The following is a 9,657-nucleotide window of genomic DNA, read 5'->3' as shown; positions in this document are numbered from 1 at the left end:
TTAATCGTCCATAATACAACTGCACGTAGTGTAAACATTTCTTGTTTATATGCATCATATGTTGGCTCCCCGACCTCAAATAAAGATGCTAGATCGTCAATTAAAGGCTGTAAAAACACATCAATATTGTTTCCTGGCACTCCGGATATTAATAAGGAAAGCATGATGAATTTTCTTTTCATACACATCCAAGGTGGAAGGTTGTAAATGACTGCTAAAACAGGCCAGACACTGTGGTTTCTGTTGCCTCTATGTACGTCGACCCCATCAGTGAAAATCCCTAGACGAAGATTTCTTGGATCACTTCCGATGGTATCGGAGTACATGTCATCCATGTCTTTCTATGCTGGTGAATCTGATGGTGGCATAAAACACCGGGTTTATTGGTACTCGTGGCGTGCCATGTTAAATTCTTTGTTGTGGTCTTTGATTGAAAGAGGTGCTTGAATCGTGGAATAATGGGAAAGTACCACAGTACCTTAGTGGGCGTGTTTATGTAAGTTTTGTTAGTCTTCTCATCCACCTTCCACCTTGACTTGTTACAAACTGGACATGCTTCCAAATCCTTGTAATCCTTATAGTTAATAATGCAGTCATTGATACACGCATGTATCTTTTCGTATCCTGAGCCCATTGCCTTCATCATCCTTTTGCCCTCATACATATTATTTACCATTTCGTTATCTGCAGGTAGCATCTTTTTCAACAATTTCAGAAGTTCATCAATGAACTTATGAGATACCCCGTGTTTGCTCTTCAAGTTGAGTAGTTGTACTAATGCAGACAACTTGGTGAAGTCAAGACATCCTTTATACAGGGGTTTCTCAGCGTCAACAAGTAGTTGTAGAAACTGTTGATACTTCTTGTCGCCTTTGTGTAACATCCCGAAATTTCTAAAATAATATTATTTATATTATTTATTTTTGGTGAGAAAGTTTACTCGGGTTAGCGGAGAAATAATTAAATGAAGTAGGAGTTAATACGAGTCAGGCTTGTGTTGGGTTAGGAAATATGGGTAATGGACTTGGGTTAAAATGAAAGGAAGATAGACCATGGGCTCAAGCCCATGACCCATCATATAAATACCTCCATTATGCCCAAATCCCTTCATTTACACATATTCCATACACCACCAAACACACACTTAGCTCTCTCTCATCCGACTCTCTATCTCTCTAGCCGAAACCAAGAGGAAGAAGAAGGAGAATCGGTTTTCAATCCGAGGTAAGATTAGTATGTTGCTGTATGAACCCAAACCCATTAGATTTAGTCACGAAACGACGAGCCGACACCGTTAAACAGTCAAAGTCAAGAGATCCAGGTGGGTTCGGATATAAACCGAACCTAAGATGAGCATAGGGATCACCCTAGCTCAGATCTGGATCGAACGGGACGAAAAACGATGAAAATGGTGGTGAAATAAGCGAGATCTCGCTTTTTCGACGAGATCCCGTTATTCCGGTAATGGCGGCGCCGGAGAATGTTTGTACGAGGATGTCAGAATAGTCTGACATTCTGACCTAACGCTAATTCGTTAACGGAAAGTTAAAGAACTAGAGTTAATTCGCTAGCGGAGAGTAACGAATTAGAAGTAATTCGTCAAGGTGATTCGCTAACGAACTAGCCTTAGTTCGTATCCAATTCGTTAAGGAGAAAGGTGACGAACTAACTCCTATTCGTTAAGGGGGGAACTAACGAATGAACCCCTTGTTCTTTAAGGGTTCAGTTCATGAAAAGACCAATTCGTCATAAAGGCCCAATTCGCTATGAAAGAGGACGAACTAGATAACGAATTAGATCGGGTGCTAGATAACGAATTAGACTGTGATGTGATAATGAATTAGGCTTAATTCGTTATAGAAAATGAGATGGTGAATAAAATAATAATTTAAAATCCTAGTGGAAAATGTGATAAGACAGTTAATAGAAATAAAAATTTTCCAAACTGACCTGGCAGCTCGACCCCAGCCAGGGGCTCTGCCCCTTGGACCCTGCTAGGGGCTACCGCCCCTAGACCCCGCTGCCAGGGGCGCTGCCCCCGGACCCCCGTTCGTTGTGGGTAATAATTAAAGTATAAAGACGATATGAGTAGTGATAGTTAATTGATACATTTAATTATTACTACAGTTAGCCGTACACAGCTCAAGAGAGGAATAATCATTAGCAGTGAAGGCAACCGCAATCAGGTGAGTTTTTAGCCCCATTTCCTTGTTATGCTTTCAGGGCAGTGTGCATACTCGATGTGAAGTGTGAATACACTTACCTTGAGTGGTAAGTGTATGCTATAAAGTTGGATATGATATGTATATAGATGTTATGAATAGATGTCTGCCGATGCGTGAACGATCTCCGGATATTGCACGTATCGCCAGGGAGAATGATCTCCAAGTGGTTATAAGAGTGTGTGAATATTATTATGTGATTTTCTTATTATGTAAATGATGTAATGATAGAAAGTGTGTTGTAGTCAAGTAGAATAAAGTGTGATAAAAGTGGAAAGGGGTCTACTAAGAGTGTTAGTGGCATGACGATAGTACGTGATAGGGTAAGCATATACGTGTTGTTGTTATTAAAGTGGCAAAAGTGGCATAACGAGATAACGAGGGAGGGCAAGCCTCTATGTGTCTTTGTTATTAAGTGGCATGAAGTGGCTAAGGTGTAAGTGATAGATAAGGGGTTAAGTGGTAAGGTGAGCAGGATAGACAGTGGACTATGTGTCTTCGTATACTTACGTAATACGTGTAATGGTTGTATGGTAAGTTGCTTGATTAATTAGAACTCACTCAGCGTAGCTGACTTTTAGTATGCATGCAGGTAACACAGGTATATATGTTTATTGAGAAGGCATGAGGATGACACATGGCATGGATTAAACGGCTGGCATATGAAGATAGAAGAAATGATGTTTTAAATATGTTGTTTTAAGTTGGTTTTAAATAAAAGATCAAATGTTTCACAGGCATTTGTTGGAATATTGGTGTCAACAAATCCAGTATTATTATCATAATTAGTTGGAATGCAGGTGTAGGCAAACCCAATATTATTAACATAATTAGTTAGAATGTTGGTGTCGGCTTCTCCATGTTTTATCTAAGTAGTATAATTCTTATCAATTCCAAACCTATACAAGTGATGTTCTACATCGTCTACACTAAAAGATACGTGGTTCACACACCGAACACATGGACATGAAACAGAAATTGGTGGTGATGTCTCTTTGCAATTACGAACTGCAAAATGTAGAAATGCCTTAACACCATCTTTATATGCTTTACTGCACCTGTCGCCTACTAACATCCAAGACTTATCTATCTTCTAAGAATTTTTTTATTAACCGTGTCATCAACGATATATATATATATATATATACTAATTAATGCCAATAAATGTAACTGACTAAAAGCAAGAATATTTGGTACTCACCTGAGATTAATAAAGCTGTTTGGTAGGATTGAGATTGATGAGAGTTCAATAAATACACTAGCAGATCATTTATTAGGGTTTGGTGAGACTGTGAGATTTTATTTGGTCAATGCTAATTGATTTGGGAGTCTTCTAGAAGATAACTCGATTAATTGGCGGGTAAAAATGAAAATTTTAAACATCGAAATTTCGTTATATAAATATTAGAAGTATTCTATTACGTTCTCAGGGTGTAGCTCAAACGATTGAGGCACTTGTGATTAAACATAGATTGCTAATATCGCGGGTTCGAAACTCAGGATGGAACATTTTTTTATTAATTTTTTACAATAACCTCTTTTTAATGAAATAAATACACTGTAATTTTGAAAACACTCAAACTAAACTACTCATTAAAAGGCCTTTAAATCCGTTCAGAAACATAAAAATACATCATAATAGCTGGTCTAAAATCATAACAAAGTTTCTTAGCTTTTAATTACAAAACTAATTAGAAGCCCTAAAAACAACAAGAATCAAATAAAATACAATATCTTCACTTTTTTTTCTGATTCAATCCTTGAAGCTACACTCCTTGCAAGTTGATCCTCTAATGACTTATTTGCCCTTATCAAGATAGGAATTATGTCTGTACATCTTGTGCACACATCAGATCTTGTGGAGGAAACACAATCAGACCATGTAAAGAAATCACATTTTTTGCCCTAAGTTAAAAAAATATAGAGTTTATGGTCAACAATTGTAGATGAATTCCAACTTTATTTGCAATTTCACTAACCTGAGATGCACAATTGTAGAACCTCCGACCTAGATTTTTGGTGGTCCATGATGTTCTTAGAATGGCTTCTTGGCCACAAAAACAATAAACCTGAGATCGATTGTTACTGGATGTTGTGGTCCGCGATGAGATTTCTTCCATGGTGAAAAAGGAGTTTTTATTGACAACAAAACTATATATATAAGTATATATATATATATATATATATATATATATATATATATATATATATATATATATATATATATATAGGAGGGTTTAGAAAGGAGTTGTTGTACACAAGCGTGTTACTAGCGTGTTAGGATATTTATATATGTCTTTGTACATTAGCGTGTTGCAAGCGTAATAGACTCTTTTGAACAAATATATAACATATTTTAACCTAATCGATTACAAAGTGTTTTTTGATTTATTTTTAGATTTAACAAAGTGTTGTTTACGATTTAATAAGCAATTAGATGATCCATAAAACATGTTAAGAAATCATTTTAAGATAATCCATATTTACCATTCATCAAAAGACGCCATACAAAAAGTACCATTAATTACAATACATCACAAAAACCAAGACCAGCAAAGCTAACATCACCATCACTCCGCCTTGTCCACAGTCTCCGCCCCCATCTCCTTAAAACTCATGTTGGTTGACACCGTAGTTATGGTGTCAACCAGAGTCCCACACACTGAGTCGTAGCATTCAGACTGTTGCTTCTAATAATCAACAACCATTGCCTTAAACTCATTGTCTGCTTCAAACAACATGAGTTTACATGACTCGAAGGTCTTTGATTTTTCAAATGCGAGTCTAGCCCTAATCTCTTTGACTGTCTTTAACAAAGTGTCGTCTTTCTCTTTATCAAGATTCATCGTTGTTTTCACTATGTTCTTCACGGTTTTGTCAGAAGAATACATTTTTATTATCTTTCTGAAACTGTTAGTGTGATTGAATAACCAGTAATTTAATGTAGTTAAGTTTGATTTGTAGTAAGATATAGTAAGATCTAGTAAGATATAGCTTAACTTTAATGTAGGCTATCATTACCATAATAGTTTCCAATATTTTTGACAGGTGAGTATAATTGTGATCAATTAATTCTGACAGGTGATATAAATGCAAGTAATCTCTAGATTAAACAAAAACACATGAGACAAGTTTGTGCGTTTCCCAAGCGTGGGACACCATTTTGTTTTTTACAGAGTTACTATTCGTCCGGTTGCGTTTCCCAAGCGTGGGACACCCTTTTGTTTTGTCTGTGAGCCTGTTGGTTATATATACCTACACCACATTTGTGAAACTCATATACCTACATAATTTTAAATTATTATTTTTAGTTAATAATGGATTGATCGTCATCATCATCATCATCATCATCATCATCATCATCATCATCATCATCATCCAGATCCTACAAGGCTGCCCTCAGAAGGAAAATTGAGGCTCAAATCGAGATAGATAAAGCTTGTCGGGAAACTCTTACTGAAGAATTTTTAAATACTAGCAACAGCTTGGATGCCAGGGATGTCATTGCAAAAGTTCTTACTCGAATGCCCGCTAGTACTATCCGAGATCTTGCTGTTTTGTTTATGGTTGATGTAGGACAGAGAGAGCTTGACCAGTTAAAACTTTTGGGCAAGGAAATTCTTGAACTGAATTGCTCAATGGAATTGAAGTTGAAGTTTCTTATGTCACTCAGAGATTAGTATGTGATGGTGTTTCATGAGTGTTTATGATGTAGTGATGGTGTGTTTTTATGTGTGACACCCAGAGATTAGTAGTAATAAAATTTGTATGTTTGTGATGGTGTGCTTATATGTGTGTTTTGGTAATAATAAAATTTTTATGTTTGTGTTAAAACATTGATTCAACATGTAACTATTATCTTAAAGTGCATTACAAACTGATAACAGAAGACTAGAGATCTCCATAAGTCCATATCATAACAAGTATCTTAAAGTACATAGCAGTCAGTTTTGAAATGATTCAAATTTGTTGTTGCCTTTTCTTAAGTTCAGCAATCAACTCTTCGCCGGTCAAACGAGTGTCGTCATTTTCATGGAATAGCAGTGCTTTCTTGATAAGAGTATTTCTGTGTTGGTTTACATCCAAGAGGAGGATTTTGCACAAATACTTTGACCTCAACCATTTTAGCTGTCTTTGTTATTTAGGGCCTTCCTTTTTGAGATTACACCCCCATGGTCTCTTCCCATCATATTTCTCCATGTGTCTCATAGCAAAAATACCACAATCTATTCCATTACTTATTGTTCTCCATGTCATCTTCAATCTATTGATTGTTGCTACTTGGATTTGCTGAGTAATGGGGTGTTTGATTGTTTTAATATACATGCAAAAGACGTTTCTCTACACAAAATAGAAAGTAATTTATGTATTTTGACTATTTTTATAACAGGTCTGTACGTTTTTTGGGTTAAAGGTATATATGTTTACCAGTATATCAGGAGTCTTTCCGTATCTTTCTTCAAAATTCTCTCTAATTGCTTTTGATTTGTCTTCTAAGCTTTTAAACTTTGCATAAGCTGGTATTTCTTGATTTGCACTGTTGTCAAGTAATTCTATCACTCCTGTTTGAAGATTGAAGGTAACCACAAAGAAATGATCGCGTTGTAGAATTGGCACGAGCACTATAGTAACCCCCTTGAGTGATATAATTCCAAAAATTGCCATTTGTTTTTCGATGTTGTCTGAAAACACATCCAGTAATTCCAAAAATTGCCATTTGTTTTTCGATGTTGTTTGAAAACACATCCAGTCTTTCTTTGTCTGTGTAACCCCTTGACTCAACATAATGGTCACTTGTCTGTATAATAATTAAAATGCAGATGATTAAAGCGTTTATTGTGCGTTTTCTAATAGTACAAACAAAATAGATTAATTTGTACCAGCACAGTGCATGAAGCAAAGAATCTGAACGGTGATGCTGCAGATTTTTTATTTTCTTCATAGTTCATTACTTCAATGAATGCATCCATTGCATTGGTGGTTATAAAAATGCCAGGATAGTAGCTTTCAAAGATCACCTTGAACGATTCTGTGTGAGTGGACTTGTAGACCTCCTCCCAAATGTCTTCAAGACAAAAAAATATATACTCTGAAATTATTTCTTCATCTATTGTGATACTAGCAGATACGTCAACCTCTCTCAGAAGATATGGAGATTTCAGTGTAATGAGGCTATCACTTGTTGACAATCCGGTGTCAACTGTTAAACATAAAACAACTCACTTTAAATTTGGCTGAAAATGATTGTAACTATAATTAAATACCTTCAACCCCTATTGTTTTTATTTATAATTAAATACCCTCTTTTGACCATGCAACAACTATATTAACAACTTCATCAATATCTACGCATGAGACATTGTTTTCTTGACCTGCATCACCTGCATCATTTTTATGACAGCCAAAGATGTAATATGTTCAAATGTGATTATAATTAAGCTAGTACATATATGATATACCTTTTTGAGCAGCCACTAGACCACCAACACCAACATCTGAATCAACTGCATCACACAGATGTAATAAGTTTAAAATAACAACATAAGTGTTTTAAGAGCGTTTTAATTATACTAATAATTAATTTAGCCCAAATACCTTTTAGAGCAGCCACTGGACCACCAACACCAACATCTGAATCTTGTGTTTTAAGGACCACATTATTAGTAAATATGTTTTCCCATTCACAACATCTAGCAAAGATATTTTGATTTGATGGATGTCTATCCTTTCCTTGACCGACCAATACTTTGATCTCTGAGCAAATTTTATCAAATTTCTTCATCTTTTTATCAATTGCCTTATTCCAAGACTTTAAAAAGAAAATATAGTTATTGTTAATTCAAAAACATTTTCAATTTATCCCAGCCAGTTGTAATAGAGTTAAATAATAGTCAACAAGCACGATAGGCATTTGCAAACTTAAAGGTGAATAATCGCTTACATAATCATCCAAATCTTGTTCAGCTGTTTGATCGGCATTATCTGTTTCAGATGCACTTTGACCATCTGTTTTTTAATTACATATAATTTTGTATTACATAAAAATGCATGTAGAGATAGGAGATATGAGAGTTTTTTAGAAGAAAATAACAAGTTTAATACCATGTTCCTGTTTCTCCTCAGCTGCAGTGTTTTCTTCAACTCCAGGCTTACCGGCAGCACTAACTGTCACAGCAGCAGCAGCCGCAGCAGCAGTCTCATCAAGTGTTTTCCCGGCAGCACTAACTGCCACAGCAGCAGTATCAGCAACAGCAGCATCAACAGTCTCATCAAGTCCCTTCCCGACAGCACTAACGGTCACAGCAGCAAGAGCAGCAGTAGCCACATTAATCCCTTTCCCGTCAACACTAAACGTCACAGCAGCAGCAGCAACAACAACCTCAGTAGCATCTTCTTCTAAGGGAGGACCATTATTCTCCAAGTATTTTTCCATATTATTAAGAGTAGTTGTTGTTATGTAGTTGACTGCAGGCGTTGTGATGGGAGTCCCAAATATACCATATTTTTTCTGGTATTCATGCGTGTAAAGCATCACAAGGAAGGTGATCGGACCGTTGTATTGACTGTTGATATCTCTCCATTCTTCCTTTGTCATTTTCAAGTTTTCAATAACATAGCTGCACCAGTCCATATTTGGAATATCCGAGGTTTTATAAATAGCGGCGATGAATCGTTGATTGACTGTTGTTGATTTTGTCACAAATCCTATACAGGTGTTGAACAACACAAGAAAATTAATCTTAAACAGTTCACCAACTCCTTGATCCGCAGCCAGTTTGTCTTTCACATGCTTTATACTTATTCTTGAATTTGTCGTGAATTGATTTTTGAACAAATCTGTAGTAACATCTTCCCCCAATCTTGGTCTACTCTTGTCTAAAACAGGAATCTTACCCATTGGTATCCCCAACACTTCATGTACTTTTTGTGGTGTTATCTTAATAACACCGCTCCCAATGTTCAGTTCATTTAAACGGTTATTATAGTTCATGAGAAACCAATATCCCAAAGTTGTTGGAGTTTGGGTTACTTGAAGTCTTAACATTGACCCGAAACCCATTTCTACTACACAAGTTTTTTGGGTAGTGGTAATTGCCTTCACTGCATCAACAAAATTAATAGGTGCACACCTATTCTTCAATTTTTTGTCTACAAATTCAACAAAAGGTTTTCCCCTCTCGGTTAGATTCTTTTCTTTAATGGCTTTCTTTTTCGGACGCTGAAAGTCCGGGCCAGAGGTGCTGTGTTCCACATGTTTCCGCTTTGACAACAACCTGTCGATTTTTGTGTCTAGGTCTGAATCAGAGTCTGCTTCCACAACATGTTTTGTTTTCCCCACCGGAGCAACCTTTTTAGTCTTCCTTTTATCAGTCTTGTTTTTTTCGACAACTGAATCACATACATACAATAAAACACGGGGGTAGGGGATAACAAC

This window comes from Bidens hawaiensis, unplaced genomic scaffold (assembly GCF_021521415.1).
Source record: "Bidens hawaiensis isolate Kalapana, Puna unplaced genomic scaffold, B.hawaiensis_p1.1 tig00042549_1, whole genome shotgun sequence".
Taxonomy (NCBI): domain Eukaryota; kingdom Viridiplantae; phylum Streptophyta; class Magnoliopsida; order Asterales; family Asteraceae; genus Bidens; species Bidens hawaiensis.
The sequence above is the reverse complement of the archived record's forward strand: the minus strand, read 5'-3'. Positions refer to the sequence as shown.